This window comes from Lutra lutra, chromosome X, assembly GCF_902655055.1.
Source record: "Lutra lutra chromosome X, mLutLut1.2, whole genome shotgun sequence".
Classification (NCBI taxonomy): domain Eukaryota; kingdom Metazoa; phylum Chordata; class Mammalia; order Carnivora; family Mustelidae; genus Lutra; species Lutra lutra.
Genome location: NC_062296.1, coordinates 66,510,749 through 66,528,476, shown reverse-complemented (window position 1 = coordinate 66,528,476; position 17,728 = coordinate 66,510,749). Strand labels below are relative to the sequence as shown.

At 42.1% G+C, this 17,728-nt stretch overlaps 1 protein-coding gene across 1 annotated transcript in view; it reads left to right on the top strand.

Moving 5' to 3' along the window:
* Nucleotides 1-17,728, top strand: part of LANCL3 (LanC like family member 3) — a 105,619-nt gene that overhangs the window by 2,051 nt on the left and 85,840 nt on the right. The window lies entirely within an intron of this gene.

Below are 17,728 nucleotides of genomic sequence, written 5' to 3'. Positions count from 1 at the left end.
AGGGCCCTTCCAGTTGTAGAAAACCTTTTAGAAGGCCACAGGGCTATTTACATATCATTTGCATTTCATTTGCATCTGCTCCTCAGACCTTGCAGTCTGGTGGTGGGCGATTTTCAAATTCGGAGCTTTTTTGGCCTGCTTTCCCTTTGTGTGCCTTGGGGTCTTCTCTCCAGAATGGGGTGGCGGAGAGTGGGAGACCCGTCAGGTCATACAAACGGACACACACCTCAAGGACTCATTGCCCCAAAACTGGTGACCCAGGGCCAGTCTGCAACCCTGATCCAAACAGACATTTATTAAGACCTCTCTGCTGCCCTCCTGCCAAACCAAATCTGTCTTTTTATACTAATCAATTTGAGGTTCTTTGGCCCCTACTCCCAGGAGACAGAACGAGTTCTGAGGGTTGTTCAACACCCCCCACCCCAACCACCACCACTACCATCACCACCAAACCCAGCTCTTAACCAGAGCAAATAAGCTAGTCTCCATGCCAACCTCAGCTGCAGTAATCTGAGAAATTCAGGCTTGAAAAGTGCAGGGCAGAGGCTAAGCACGCCTGGCTGGAAGCCCTTCTGAGGGGAAAATATGTCTCCTGCGCCATCCCCACTCCTGCACCCTAGCCAGCATATGGCTTTGCCCTCAGTAGATGATCCATAAACGTTGATTAAATTGAGTTGCCAACTTCTGTCATTTCTCTATAAATAATCTGTTATTATGTCCTGGGTTTCTTTCCTTCCAATGTCATTTATATTCACTTTGCTCTGGCAATTCCTTCAGTTATCACCCTGGTCTGTATCCTCCCCACACTACTTGGCACAGCTTTGGCACCTAATAAATAGTTGAATCAATAAATCCCCATTTACTGGGATTAGTGCAATATACTCAGCTGGATTTTCTCAAGCCATTACATGTACCTCTTAGAAACCAATCTTAGAAGCACTTCATCATGCCATTTCCCCCACTCAGCATCCTGCAGTGGCTCCCTATTATCTTCTCTCCAGAGACTTCTCATCTTTCTCAGAGCTTAGATCCTTAAAATGGCCGACAAGGCCCCACATGATTTGGCCCCCCTGCATACCTATTGCTCTTCTGCTCACTCTGCTTCAACCACACTGGCCTTCTGGCTGTGCCAAGCATTTCTTGTCTCGGAGTATTTGTACTCGCTGTTCCCTTTGCTTGGAATACTCTTCCTCTAGCTATTTTTATAGCTAGCTCTTTGACCTTGTATAGGTCGCTGCCTCATCGGTGAAGCCTTCCTTCCCTGTTCACCCTCTATGAAACTGCAACCTTGTCCCCTGACTTGATGCCCTTTACTTGTTTCATTTTACTTGTTTATGTCTTTTCCAATTAGCAGGTAAGCTCCATACGTGTAGAGAGGTTTTATTTTTTCGTTATAATCTCATCATTAAGAGGGTACCTGGGACATATTCAAGTTCTCCCCTTTTCGTTTGGGATTATTGCAAATACTATTTATGGCTTGCTTTGCCACTCATTCTGAATGGCGACCCATTTATCAATATTTTCCTTTATGGTGGTGCTTTTGGTGTCATACTGGTAAGAATATGTCCTATTGGTCGGAATCCTTTCTTACCACCAAGGTCTCAGTAAATAGGTGTTGCCCGAATAAGTGAATACCAGTTTCTTGGAAGTTTTGCCTGAGATCAAGCTTAACCTTGAGACCAGCGCTTGTTAAACTTGAACGTTCATGGGAATCACCTGCAGATCTTGTCAATAGAATATAGACCGATTCGGCAGGCCTGGCATTGGGCCTGAGATTCTGCATTTCTAGCAAGTTCCCAGGTGATGCTGCTGGTCCAGGGACCATGCTTTGAAGGACCAAGGCGATGCAGTGCGGCACAGGATTGGGCATACCAGTCATGTCTGTTGAGCTTTGCTATAAGACACCATTCTCTGAAGCTTGATATATTTTTTTATAAGGTTGTCGTTGAGAATACTGATCACTCTATCCTATCATGCTTTCATTATAAGGACCCACAAGGGGAATTTCTCTCAGTACTTAGAGTACAGAAATGGTTGTGCTCTTCCTGGAAATTGATTGAATTTTTTAATCTTCAGAATATGCCGCGTAACTGACATGTTTCTCACTTGATGATGGCTACTAGGAAGTCTGTGGCCAAAATTGCCCACATATCTGATATAAAGTGCCTTATGTACTTCCATATACTAGCATTTAATTTGGGTTAAATTTTTTTCTTCCTTAGTCTACCCTTTTTTGACTTCCTTCCATCTGATTTTATTGTTTGTATTGATAAGATTCAGAGATGAGAAAAAACGTATGTCGATGTATGTACAGAGACAGTGACAGGAAGAGACGCTCTAACCAGGTAATATATTTTTGTTCAATTTGGCTCTCCTGGAAATACTCAAGGGAAGTAGCTTTGATGGTTTGTTAAGCAGATATCCTTGAGCAACGGGGCACTGAAGTCCTATGAAATCACACCATAAAAACTTATATTGGGTCCATTCTGCTTTCCAGATTGGGGGAAATGTAACCGGGAAAAGTTAGAAATGGTGGAGGGATAAAGGGGAGGCCCAGGGACCACAGTTAAAATAATAGCTTTACCACTGGGTGAACTTGAACAAATAATTTTATATCTGAGCCTCCGTTTCCTCACTTCTAAAATGGATGAATGATAACTTCCTTTTCACTTAATTTTGTCGTTTATCCCTTCATTCCATGAATGTCAGGTTTTTACATGTACCAGGCCCCTTGGTAGATGCCAGTGAGCAAAAATCAATGTAATTATGTTGTGGCAAGTGCTCTGAAGGAAGTAAACAGGAAATACCTGGGGGCAGGGCAGGACAGAACAGGAGAGGGGTGGGATGCTGCTTGGCAGAGGACAGCCAGGAAGACTTCTCTGTGGAGGTGATGTCCTGGCTCATCACTGAAGTCTGAACATGAAGCGGCTGCTTTAAGAGTAGGCATTCCAGCCAGCAGAGACCAGAAGGATGAAGCCTCCAAGGTGCAGATCTGCTTGTAGATTTCAAAGAAGTGGAAGGCTGCCCATGTGATGGGAGCAGAGTGAGCCAGGGCTAGAGGGATGGGAGAGCCCTCAACCGACTACACGTAGCTGTGAGCCGGCTCAAACAAGATCCTGCAGGGCCAGCTCAGTCAGGAGTTGAGGCTTGTCTCCGGTTTTAATGGTCACGTCTTCATCTTACTTACCTTTATAAAGATCACCCGGGTTTTCTGCATGGACAGTGAATTGAACAGTCACAAGGGGGACTAGTTTCACGGGGTCCAAGCCCCTTTTGTGCCAAGGATCCCTTTGTAAATCTGGTGAAGCCATCGATAACTCTTTTTTCTTTCTTTCCTTCTTTTTTTAAAAAGATTTATTTATTTGAGAGACAGGGACACTGAGAGAGAGAAAGCACGAGCAGAGCAGAGGGAGAGGGAGCAGCAGGCCCCCGGCTGAGCAAGGACCTCAACATGGGGTTCAGTCCCAGGACTCTGGGATCATGACCTGAGCTGAAGGCAGCCACTTAACCGACTGAGCCACCCAGGGGCCTCCCATCAATACCTCTTAGAATAACATTTTTAGGTGCATAAAATCAAACACTTAGGGTTACAAAGGAAGCCAGTTATATCGACATTCAGTTACCAAAACGTTTGAAAAATTGTGATGCAGTGGCCTGTGTGTTTCTTTTTTTTTTTCTTTCCTTTTTTTCTTTTTTCCAAAGATTTTATTTATTTATTTGACAGACAAAGATCACAAGCAGGCAAAGAAAGAGAGAGAGAGAGGAGGAGGCAGGCTTCCCACTGAGCAGAGAGCCCGACATGGGGCTTGATTCCAGGACCCTGGGATCATGACCCGAGCCGAAGGCAGAGGCTTTAACCCACTGAGCCACCCAGGCGCCCCCTGTGTGTTTCTTTATTAACACGTTAAATAACAAGATTTCGCAGCAAGCCTACAGATTATGGTACCTTTGAAAGAGTGATGAGGGTCAGTGATATTTAGAGCTGTCTTCAACAAATGCAGTGTGATATGAATATAGCTGTGATTTCTATAGGTGGCAAAGTCACAAGTACTTGAGTGGTTTGTGGTCTGCATTTGTAATGAAAGTAAATGCGAAATTGTTTAAATGAGATTTGAGGAAATACAGATGTGATTTTATTTCCCCAGCCAAAGGGGGCTGGTCTGGAAGTTGCTGTGGTGACTCACTTTAGATCAAGTGCCTAGTATTTTGCTTGGCCCACAGTAGCTGCTTAATGGAATCAGAGTTGTTCCCTTTTGCGTCCACGAACAGAAAATCAAAAGTGATTCTGAACATCATATAGAAAATCACACCAGATACCAGGAGTATATCTTCCTTCCATAATTATATATATCTATTGCTAAATTGTTAATTGGGTCCTTGGCTCATTCCTAAGGCAGGTGGTTGGCAGCTGTGTAAGTGGTGATGCTTTTAGCTGCAAATAGTAGAATGTCCAATAAAAAGTGATCTGAATAATGGGAACATCTATTACCTCACTTTCTAAGGGGTGTAGAGCTAGGCCATTACAGATTGGTGCAGCAACTAGAGAAGGTCATCAGAACCCAAGCCCTTTCCAACATTTTTCTCTGCAATTTTCAGTGTAGGAGTGTCCCACTCTCTAGGGTTGCAAGATGGCCACTGTCATTCCAGACATTATGTTCCCATTCAACTAAAGTAGAAAGGAAGAGTCTGAGGCTTTTTTCTTGCTTCTTTTAAAAAAATCATGTAAAACATTTTATACTTGAAGAATTTCCCTTCTGCCTCATTGTCCAGCACTTAGTCACTGGCCACTTCTGGTTTCAGGGGAGGCTGGGAAGATTAGTGTCCTTCATTTTTAACCTGGATCATTGAATGCAGGTTCTGACAAAAAAGAGGAAAGGAGAAGGAAAAAGCTGTTGCATGGATACCAAAATGTCTGCCTCCTGACGTCCCTTGGCAAGGTCTGTCTTATGACCTCTCACTTCCTTGGCTGTTGTGAATAATGTTGCCATGAACATGGGGATGCATGCATCTCTTTGAGAACCTGTATTCATTTCCTTTGGATCAATATCTACAAGTGGAATTGCTGGGTCATAGGGTAATTCTAGTTGTAGTTTTTTGAGGAACCTCCAGACTATGAGTTTACCTTCCCACCAACAACGCACAAGGACTTCCTTTTCTCCACATTCTCACCAACTCTTGATATTTCTTGTCTCTCTGATGACAGCCGTTCTGACAGGGGTGAGGTAAGACCCTATAGTGGTTCTGATTTCCATTTCCCTGCTGGCTAATGATGTTGAACACCTTTGCAGTTACCCATTGGCCATGGGTATGTCTTCTTTGGGAAAATGTACAGTTCTTCTGCCCATCTTTAAATCAAGTTGTTTATTTTGCTATTGAGCTGTATGGAGTTGTTTATATATTTTTGATATTAACCTCCTATTCAAATAGAGTTTGCAGATATTTTCTTCTATTCCATATGTTGCCTTTTCATTTTGTTCATGGTTTCCTTTGCTGTGCAGAAGCTTTTTAGTTTGATGTCATCCCATTTACTGATTTCTGCTTTTGTTCCTTGTGCTTTTGGGGTCCTATCCAGAAAATCATTGCTAAGACCAATGTCAAGGGGCGTTTTCTTTTTTTTTTTTTTTAAGATTTTATTTATTTATTTGACAGACAGAGATCACAAGTAGGCAGAGAGGCAGGCAGAGAGAGAGGGAGAAGCGGGCTCCCTTCTGAGCAGAGAACCCGATGTGGGGCTCGATTCCAGGACCCTGAGATCATGACCTGATCTGAAGGCAGAGGCTTAACCCACTGAGCCACCCAGGTGCCTCAAGGGGTGTTTTCTTTGCTTTCTTCATATTTCACAGTTTCAGGTCTTATGTTTAAGTCTTTAATCCGTTTTGAAATAATTTTTGTAAGTGGTGTAAGATAGGAGTTCAGTTTCATTTTTCTGCATGTGGTTATTCCGTTTTTCCAGCACCACTTACTGAAGAACTATCTTTTCTCCATTGAGTTGTCTTGGCTCCCATGTCAGATATTAGTTGACCATATATGTGTGGATTTATTTCTGGACTCCTGATTTTCTTTCATTGGTCTATATGTCTGTTTTTATGCCAGTACCATACTGTTTTTATTACTATAGCTTTGTAATACAGTTCAGAATCAGGAAGTGTGATGCCTTGAACTGTACAGTTCTGCCTTAGAATTGCTTTGGCTATTCAGGGTCTTTTGTGGTTTCATGTCTTTTAGTATTTTTCCTAGTACTATGTTGACTAGGTGTGGTGAGTGTGAGCACCTTTGTGTCTTGTTCCTGACCTTGGAGGAAGAGTGGTCAACCTTTTATCATTGAGTATGATGTTTGTTAGCTGTGGGCTTCTCTTATATGGCCTTGATCATGTTGAAGCATGTTCTTTCTATATCCAATTTGTTGAGAGTTTTGATCATAATTGGGTGTTGAATCTAGTCAAACGCTTTTTCTGTATGTCTTGAGATAATCCTATGATTTTTTTTGTCTTCTATTAATGTGTTCTATCACATTTAGTAGCATATGTTGAGCTATTCTTGCATCACAGGGATGAATCCCATTTGGTCATGTTGTATGATCCTTTAATGTGTTGTTGAAATGTGGTTTGCTAGTATTTTGTTGCAAATGTTTGCATCTTTTTTTTTTTTTTTAGATTTTATTTATTTATTTGACAGACAGAAATCACAAGTAGGCAGAGAGGCAGGCAGAGAGAGAGAGAGAGAGGGAAGCAAGCTCCCCGCTGAGCAGAGAGCCCGACATGGGGCTCCATCCCAGGACCCTGGAATCATGACCCGAGCCGAAGGCAGAGGCCTTAACCCACTGAGCCACCCAGGTGCCCCCAAATGTTTGCATCTTTATTCATTAGGGGTATTGGCCTATCTATAGTGCCTTTATCTGGCTTTGGTGTCAGGGTAATAATGACCTCATAAAATGAATTGGAAGTGTCCCCTCCTTTTCTGTTCTTTTGGAGGAATTTGAGGGTTGACATTCTTTTTTATCTGTTTGGTAGAATCCTTCAGAACCTGTCGGTCCTGGTCTGTCTTTGATGACAGGTTTTTGGTTACTGATTCCATCTCCTTACTCCTTATTGGTCTGTTTAGATTTTCTATTTCTTTTCTTTTTTTTTTTTTTTTAAAGATTTATTTATTTGACAGATCACAGGTAGGCAGAGAGGCAGGCAGAGAGAGAGGAAGGGAAGCAGGCTCCCTGCTGAGCAGAGAGCCTGACATAGGGCTCAATCCCAGGACACTGGGATCATGACCTGAGCTGAAGGCAGAGGCTTTAACCCACTGAGACACCCAGGTGCCCCGATTTTCTATTCTTCATTTTTAGAAAAAGGTTTTGGGGCGCCTGGGTGGCTCAGTGGGTTAAGCCACTGCCTTCGGCTCAGGTCATGATCTCAGGGTCCTGGGATCGAGTCCTGCATCGGGCTCTCTGCTCAGCAGGGAGCCTGCTTCCCCCCACCTCTCTTTGCCTGCCTCTGTCTACTGTGATCTCTCTGTCAAATAAATAAATAAAATCTTTTAATAAAAAAAAAGGTTTTATTTATTTGTGTGACAGAGCACAAGTAGGGGGAACAGCAGACAGAGGGAGAGCGAGAAGCAGACTCCTTGCTGAGCAGGGAGCTTGATGCAGGTCTCTATTCCAGGACCCTGGGATCCTGACCAAAGGCAAAGGCAGATGCTTAGCCAACTGAGCCACCCAAGCACCTCAGTTTTCTATTTTGTCATGATTCAATCTTGATAGATTGTGTGTTTCTATGAATTCATCCATTTCTTCTAGATTGTCCAATTTGTTGGTATATAATTGTTCACAGTAGTCTTATACCCTTTGTATTGGGGTGATGTCATTTACTGTGTCTCTTTATTTCTGACTTTATTTGGGTCTGTTTTCTTTTATTCTAACTACAGGTTTGTCAGTTTTGTTTATCTTTTCTAAGAATCGATTCTTAGTTGATCTTTTCTATTGTGTTCCTGGTCTGTATTTTATTTCTGCTCTAATGTTTATTCCTTCCTTCTGCTAAGTTGGGGCTTAGTTGTTTTTTCTTTTTCTTTTTCTAGTTCCTGGAAGTATAATGTTAGGTTGTTTGAGATTTTTTTCCCCTAGTTTTTCTTAAAAATTATTATTGCCCTCATACTCAAAAGGTAAAGCCAAACAATGAGAAGATACAGAAAGATACATAACAGAATGTCTTTGAACATATTATCATTAATTTATCTTTTTTTAGAAATATTCCATGTAAATTGCCTGTATCTTTCTCCATCTATGGAAATGATCTTATATATATTCTATAGTTTTCTTGCACATGACCGCATAGAAAGAGGTTTCATTCTTTATACTGGTTTGATTTAATGGCTATAGCACAATTTAACCATTAATGATTGATATTAAATTCAAGTTTTTTCCTGTCAAAACTGTGCTGTAAAGAATTCACACTTATACATATAACATGCATATATACATATACAATACTTACATGTAATGTGTACAGACATATACATGTCTTTTAATGTATGTTTATGTATCTTCGCCTTCTGTTGCAAGTATATATATGTAGGATAAATTTTTTTATTTATTTTTTAAGATTTTATTTATTTACCAGAGAAAGAGCACATGCACCATCACAAGCAGGGGGAGTGGCAGGCTGAGGGAGAAGCAGGCTCCCTGCTGAGCAAGGGTTGTGACCGGAGTGGAAGGCAGGCAGACGATTTACCTCTTAACTGCCTGAGCCACCCAGGCGTCCCTAGGGTAAATTTAAAACACAACTGCTCCTTCAAAGTTTACAGATCATTTCCATTTGATAGAGATGATCAAAACTGCTTTCCAGAAAGATTTTATCAATTTCCTTTCCCTCCATGAGTGTTGGGGAGTGCTGGTGTTTCTACATTTTCAGTGCTGGGTTTCATCAGACTTTTTAGTAGATGAGAAACTGATAGGTAGAAAATGAGGACGGAAGTTTCTAGGGCAGAAAATGAGTCCCCCTATTGTTTCCTTCAACACTCAGCAAACAGAATGCATATGCAGGGTTTCACTCAGTCTGGGTTTTAGTGGTCTCTACAAGCAGCCATGTGGTATGCACTGCTTATGAAAACACCACAAGTTTGGCTTGAAATGACAGCAGGTTGGGGAATGTGGTTTTTTGTAGGCCGAGACCAGTTCCTCATTGTCTGCTTATAGACCCACCCACAAGTGGGGCACATCTATGAGCTACAGCTTACATCCTCTGTTACTGTTTTTTTTAAGATTTTATTTATTTATTAGACAGAGATCACAAGTAGGCAGAGAGGCAGGAAGAGAGAGGGGGGAAGCAGGCTCCCCGTCGAGCAGAGAGCCCAATGCGGGGCTCGATCCCAGGATCCTGAGATCATGACCTGAGCCAAAGGCAGAGGCTTAGCCCACTGAGCCACCCAGGCGCCCCACATCCTCTGTTACTCTTGAGCCAGAACCCTGTGATTGCTAGAAGGATGTAGGGACAAACTTTATAAGTTTGATAAGCACTTTACATATTTTATGTCCTTTAATACTACCAGCAACCTTATGAGTTAGGCGCCATTGCTATCTCCATCATACCCAGTGAGGGAACTGAGGTGCAGAGAAGCTAGGGAACTTCTTCCAGGTTACACCCCTAGTTGGTGGCAGAAATGAGGTTCTGCCCCCTGCAGGCTGGTTGTCAAGTCTGTGCTTTCTGATAGCGCTCCTTACACTTAACTGTGCACACAGATCTCCTGGGGATCTTGTTAAAAACCAAGTTTTGATTCAGCAGGTCTAGGTTAAGGCCCAAGATGCGGCATCCCTAGCAAGCTCCCAGGTGATGTTGTGGTTACTGCTACTGGTTCACTGAGCAGACTTGAGAGTAAAAAGCTCTAAATCACTATTTTTTTTCCAATTTTATGGGATTGCCTATCAACAGATTTGATGGATTCCCCCCAAACTTCATGATTTTCATCGTTTGTCCTTTGTGCTGAAAATGATTTCTTCCATAAATGCCAGACTATTAGCTCTTCAGGTCATAGTTAATGCTGAAGGAAAGATTCACTGCCTGGCACATCTCCTTGCAGGTTTAAGAACTCTGTTAACAATCTGTGAATGAATGTATGGATTCCTTTTTTTTTCCCTGATAAATATAATTTTGTACTATATATACAAGGTTTTTTTTTTGGAGGGGAGTGGGGTGGGCGGTTGAGTGAGCCTGGTGGTGGGTATTAAGGAGGGCACGTATTACATAGAGCCCTGGGTGTGGTGCATAAACAATGAATTTTGGAACACTGAAAACAAAAATAAAATTAAAAAAAGGAAAAATAAAAGAATTTCTTTAAAGGCCCAAATACACCAATTTCCAGCAGTTTTAAATTAGTTCATAATAATAGAAGAGACACGTCATTACATTTCCAGATCAGATAGAAAACATGATTGATGCTCATTGAACCCCTCTCATTTTAGAATCCTTTAATTAAATCTACCTGTGTGATATAAGTGCTGCCCCCACTCTAAATTAATTTAAGTAGAAAATGCTTAGACCTTTTCTTTTTATTTTTTATGATACAGTGATTTAGAAAAAATCTACCCAGTAGGGGCGCCTGTGTGGCTCAGTGGGTTAAGCCTCTGCCTTCGGCTCAGGTCATGATCTCAGAGTCCTGGGATGGAGTCCCACATCAGGCTCTCTGCTCAGCAGGGAACCTGCTTCCTCCTCTCTCTCTGCCTGCCTCTCTGCCTACCTGTGATCTCTGTCTGTCAAATAAATAAAATCTTTAAAAAAAATCTACCCAGTAATGCAGATTTCCTTAGAATTTATTTATACCTTCTCATCTATTAAATACATTCTACCAAAATCTAAGCTTATTGTTGGCATTGTAATTATTTGGCGAGAACATGGTTTGTAATTTTTTTTTATAAACATATAATGTATTTTTATCCCCAGGGGTACAGGTCTGTGAATTGCCAGGTTTACACACTTCACAGCGCTCACCATAGCACTTACCCTCCCCAATGTCCATAACCCCACCACCCTCTCCCTACCCCCTCCCCCCAGCAACCCACAGTTTGTTTTGTGAGATTGAGTCTCTTATGGTTTGTCTCCCTCCCAATCCCATCTTGTTTCATTTATTCTTTTCCTACCCCCCAAGCTCCCCACGTTGCATCTCCACTTCCTCATATCAGGGAGATCATATGATAGTTGTCTTTCTCTGATTGACTTATTTCGCTCAGCATAATACCCTTTAGTTCCATCCACGTCATTGCAAATGGCAAGATTTCTTTTGATGGCTGCATAACATTCCATTGTGTGTATATACCACATCTTCTTTATCCATTCATCTGTTGATGGACATCTAGGTTCTTTCCATAGTTTGGCTATTGTGGACATTGTCGCTATAAACATTCAGGTACATGTGCCCCTTCGGATCACTACTTTTGTATCTTTAGGGTAAATACCCAGTAGTGCAATTGCTGGGTCAAAGGGTAGCTCTATTTTCAACTTTTTGAGGAATCTCCATGCTCTTTTCCAGAGTGGTTGCACCAGCTTGCATTCCCACCAACAGTGTAGGAGGGTTCCCCTTTCTCCGCATCCTCGCCAGCATGTCATTTCCTGACTTGTTAATTTTAGCCATTCTGACTGGTGTGAGGTGGTATCTCATTGTGGTTTTGATTTTGTATTTCCCTGATGCCGAGTGATGTGGAGCACTTTTTCATGTGTCTGTTGGCCATCTGGATGTCTTCTTTGCAGAAATGTCTGTTCATGTCTTCTGCCCATTTCTTGATTGAATTATTTGTTTTTTGGATGTTGAGTTTGCTAAGCTCTTTATAGATTTTAGATACTAGCCCTTTATCTGATATGTCATTTGCAAATATCTTCTCCCATTCTGTCAGTTCTCTTTTGGTTTTGTTAACTATTTCCTTTGCTGTGCAAAAGCTTTTGATCTTGATGAAATCCCAATAGTTCATTTTTTCCCTTGCTTCCCTTGCCTTTGGCGATGTTCCTAGGAAGAAGTTGCAGTGGCTGAGGTCGAAGAGGTTGCTGCCTGTGTTCTCCTCAAGGATTTTGATGGATTCCTTTCTCACATTGAGGTCCTTCATCTGTTTTTAGTCTATTTTCGTGTGTGGTATAAGGAAATGGTCCAATTTCATTTTTATGCATGTGGCTGTCCAATTTCCCCAACACCATTTATTGAAGAGGCTGTCTTTTTTCCATTGGACATTCTTTCCTGCTTTGTCAAAGACTAGTTGACCATAGAGTTGAGAGTCTATTTCTGGGCTCTCTATTCTGTTCCATTGATCTATGTGTCTGTTTTTGTGCCAGTACCATACTGTCTTGATGATGACAGCTTTGTAATAGACCTTAAAGTCCGGAATTGTGATGCCACCAACTTTAGCTTTCTTTTTCAATATTCCTTTGGCTATTCGAGGTCTTTTGTGATTCCAGATAAATTTTAGAATTATTTGTTCCATTTCTTTGAAAAAAAATGGATGGGATATTGATGGGGATTGCATTAAATGTATAGATTGCTTTAGGTAACATAGACATTTTCACAATATTTGTTCTTCCAATCCAGGAGCATGGAACATTTTTCCATTTCTTTGTGTCTTCCTCAATTTCTTTCATGAGTACTTTATAGTTTTCTGAGTACAAATTATTTGCCTCTTTGGTTAGGTTTATTCCTAGGTATCTTATGGTTTTGGGTGCAATTGTAAATGGGATGGACTCCTTAATTTCTCTTTCTTCTGTCTTGTTGTTGGTGTAAAGAAATGCAACTGATTTCTGTGCATTGATTTTTATATCCTGACACTTTACTGAATTCCTGTACAAGTTCTAGCAGATTTGGAGTGGAGTCTTTTGGGTTTTCCACATGTAGTATCATATCATCTGCAAAGAGTGATAGTTTGACTTCTTCTTTGCTGATTTGGATGCCTTTAATTTCTTTTTGTTGTCTGATTGCTGAGGCTAGGACTTCTAGTACTATGTTGAATAGCAGTGGTGATAATGGACATCCCTGACATGTTCCTGACCTTAGCAGAAAAGTTCTCAGTTTTTCTCCATTGAGAATGATATTTGTGGTGGGTTTTTCATAGATGGTTTTGATAATATTGAGGTATGTGCCCTCTATCCCTACACTTTGAAGAGTTTTGATCAGGAAGGGATGCTGTACTTTGTCAAATGCTTTTTCAGCATCTATTGAGAGTATCATATGGTTCTTGTTCTTTCTTTTATTAATGTATTGGTTTGTAATTTTCTTATTACTGAATAAATTGGGGGGAAATGTATGTAGTAAAAACTCTTTTAAATGGATTGAATTATTTTGCCAATAATTTAACTCCCAGTGTTCTATAAGAGGTTGTTTTAATGGAATTTCACTGTATTTATTGACCTCTAAATGTGAAAATGATAGATTGTATTAATTTTTTTATTAACTTGGCTGTTTTCATTTTTGCTGGTTAATGAGTGATGTTCATCATATGACCAGCCCCTACAAAACACATGGTAGATTTCCTCTGTGTGGCAGGGAGGTCCTTTAATAACCCCACATGGTGATGGTCTCTTGGTAAACTGGCCAGCAATCCATGGTATGGTCCGCTAAGTGTTTTTCTTCATGATTGACTTTCACTGATTGATCTCTGACCTATATTCATTAAGAACAATGCCTTGGACGTTTGGTTTGTCCCAAAGAAAAACATGTTGTTTTCATGCATTATTTATATCTAAGTACCACTTATCTTTGCCTCATTATTTTCTTTGTGGATTGAGTTACTAGGGAAACCCACCAAGTTAACAGACTCATTATTCTTGGGGTGCTAGCCCCTTGGACAAATTAAATTTTCAAGAAGTCATTTGATCCATCTTTTTGCAAGCTGAACAAGGAAGTGTTTTGTTTAAGATCAGGTTTTCTTGGGCGCCTGAGTGGCTCAGTGGGTTAAAGCCTCTGCCTTCGGCTCAGGTCATGATCTCAGGGTCCTGGGATGGAGTCCCGCATCGGGCTCTCTGCTCAGCGGGGAGCCTGCTTCCTCCTCTCTCTGCCTGCCTCTCTGCCTACTTGTGATCTGTCTCTGTCAAAGAAATAAATAAAATTAAAAAAAAAAGATCAGGTTTTCTTTTCTGAATAGCTTTATCCATTGAACAACCCAGACAGACAAATGACTTTGACACGTTGAAGTGTCAGTGTTGCTACCTGGCCCGTAAAGAAGCTTTTTCTCTGAAGAGAGACAGTCTTACAGACTTGATGGGTGAGAACATCATCTAAATTAGAGGTGGCAAAACAAATATTGGTCATAGCACTATGTGCAGTTAGCTGTCACTGTGCCCATCTGCTGGCTCCATTGCTTTGCATGGAATGGATTTCCTGTGCTCAGTGGTATGTTGAAATCTGGTGTCCATGGCAACCAGAACATCACCAATCCCAAAGCACTCACTTTGGGGACAACTGAATGTTCACTTACACAATGACTTTAGGAGGGAACCACGTTCCTAACAGACTTTACAGCTCTCGAAGGCTGAAGAGATCCAGTGCTCAGCCAGAAAGTAAGTATTATCCTCATGCACATTTCAGTAACATAATCTTACTATCTGAAATGTTCTTTCCTTGTGAGGCAAAGAAAATTGCACACACATCACAAATCCCACCTATTGAAATAGGTTGGACTCTCAATGAAGACATGAAAGCAGAACTTCCAGAGTCCGATAGCTTGGGGTTTGGATCCTGGCTCCACCACAATCGTTGGTTGACCTTCGCCAAGTTTCTTAGCATCTTGGAAGCTGAATTTCCTCGTGTGCGAAATGCAGTACTAGCAGCATTCACCCTGTAGGCGTAGGTGTGTTATGAAGATCCACTGAGAATGGGCCCAGAATGTGCTTAGCAGGGGGTCTGTCAGGCACAGGGTAAAGGCACTAAGTCAGCCATTATTAGTATTTTAAGTATGATCAGTATGATTTTCATTAATGCAAAGCGACACTCGGTGTTGACTAAACATAGGTATGCTTTTTGGACATTGAGCCCGTCTGTCTAATGTTCTCCGCAGTGACATTCAGAGCTGCTCTGGCCCTGATCCCAACAGCAGAGCTTTGAGCTCTTCACACAGGCCATGCAGGAGACGAAGCTGAGCAGCTCAGAGAGCGCGTGTAAAAGCAAATGGAGTGGCCAGTCATCACCCCTGAAACACGAACCTATGCGTGCTGCCCTCTGCACTTTGCTTTCTCTGGCAGGAGGGCTGTTTCTCTTTCGAAAATTTCAGGTCCTTTGTGGACTTATTCTAGGAATTGGCTTTCCTGAGTTTCTGACTTGTACTCCTCAGAGTAAATTGCCTAATTGGCCTTCAGCGGCGGGAAATTGCTATTGCGACGTGACGATGGAATATTCCTTGGTCGGTTCCCCCAGAATCTGGATGGCACATTGAACAAACTCTCTCTTGCTCTCAAGTTCTCATCTTTGCTTCTAAAGATCATTTGCTTGCATGGCACGAATTCAGAATTGGAGCGAAATTTCAATAGCTGTATCTCTGGTGAAGTGACAACATCAAATGAGTTTTCCTCAGCACATGTTCTGGATCATGTATGCGTGGTAGCTTGTTTCAGAAAAGGATTAATACAATTAAGGATCCTTTCACGTGTTCCTTAGGCTTCTGGGCTCAGAAATGATGGTTTTTCTTGCATTAATGCACTTTTCTATTTGTGTTCCAATACTGTGTGGTATAGGCTCACTGTCAGTTGTGCAAACTTAAATCAACATTTTACTCTTTAGCTCCTAACTCCTATTTGTATTCATTTATATATTTACCTGGCTCTAATAATAAAAGTATAATTATGACTTCCTCCTATCCCTAATCATTGAGTGGTTATGTATATCCATTAGTTCTGCTTACAGTCTGCAATACCATAGTAACTGGCTTTGGGTCTTGGCCTTCGTCTTTATGGGGGTCTGTTTTATTTGTCTCTGACCTGTGGCCTTAGGTCGGTGTTTCTCACATGTGAGCACACATTAGAATCCCTTAAAGGGCTTGTTATAACACAGGTGGCTGGGCTCAATTCCCAGAGTTTCTGATTCAGTAGGTCTGGAGTGGGGCCCAAGACTTTGCACTATTAACAACTTCCAGATGCTGCTGCTCATTTGGAGATGACATTTTTAGAACCACTGCCTGAGACTATTCCCTTAGCCTTGAGCAGACATCTCCAAAATGGTGGGAACTAGGGGAAGGCATAGGGGGATAATACCACAAACTTGTTACCACCACTGGAAAATAACTCAAAAGACAGGACTTACTATATGACAGGCACTCTGATAAGCATATTATATGACCTATTATGACTCAGAGACTGCCTGTCATCACACAGCTGGCAAAGTTGCTTAACCCATGTTTGACTATAGAACTGCTTTACTTCTAGGGCTTTAAGTCAGGTCTGATTTCTGCATGTTTTTCTACTAACGTTTACCCTGCTAAGAGGAGAGTGAGTTGTACCCAAGACATCTGGAAGAGTAGACACTCTGAAGCTGAAGGTGTCACCGAAGTGTAACTTAGAATTGAATAAAAATGGCAGTTCAGGAGCTCATTCTGCAATTGTCACAAACATCCGGAAGCCTCAGCTTCCTGGAACACTAGGAAGGTTCAGGAATGGGAGGTTCTCAAAACCCATGGAAGTATAGGGGCTTGAGCTTTCTGAAAACAGAAGAACTAGTTGCAAGCTTGATAGAGTGATTAGACATCTAGAGCCTTTCCCAAACCCAAGCAACTAGATGATGGTCTCAGGCTAGTTCTCCAAAAGTCATCTCTGGGCTGTAGACTGATGGGCAAGTGCTTCATTAAGAAAGGGCTTCTAAGGGACACCTGGATGGCTCAGTGGGTAAAGCTTCTGCCTTTGGCTCAGGTTGTGATCTCAGGGTCCTGCAGGGAGTCTGCTTCTCTCTCTCCCTCCCCCCCACCTTTTCTCCCCCTCCCCCCTGCTCGTTTCTCTCTCTCTCTCTCTCAAATAAATAAAATCTTTTTTTAAAAAGTGTTTCTTGGAGAAACCAGTATGGGAGGAGTGGGGGCAAGAGTAAAGGGCAGGAAGCCAAGCAAAAGTGAGATTTGGGCTAAGTCCCAGCTCTGTCTCATCCTGTAGGGGAGCTCTGGATTGTAAGTTACATCACAGGGTTTGTCCTGACCAGAGGCACACTCTTGCCCCAGTGAGTCACTACAGCTGGGGTTGCAGGCTATCATCTTCACAGGTATGTCTGTTCTGTTGGCATGTGTCCAATGTGGTTCTTGTAGCCTAAAAGTTAGACCCTGGAAGAAGGCTACAGGTGAGGGTTGTTAAAAGCAAAACATACGGACACAGGGCTAAGCGGTGGGGGGCAGAGGTGGATTCACAGACTCAGCGGAAAGGATCTGAGGGGATCAAGTAGGAATACCCAGTTTCTGTATGGGGGCCCTCCGGACCTTGGGAGAAACCTTGATAATCACTTTCTTGACAGACTGAATTAGGGAAGCTCTGAGCTTTGAGGCCCAGGTCACAGTCAAGGGCAGAGATGAGATACTTTGCTGAAAATAGCAACATTACATGCTGAATGGTGAGACACCCCCCCCCCACACACACACATACACCATGCCCCCCTCAGCCCGGCAACATATTACAGGCCTAGCTTCTCAACTCAGCCCCCAGAACACTGGGAGACACACTCACCCCCCAGGAGTGGGCAGGCTAAAGGAGGGTCTGTGGTTGTCAAATAGATTCAACAAAAATAACCACAAATACTGACATCTGTAGGT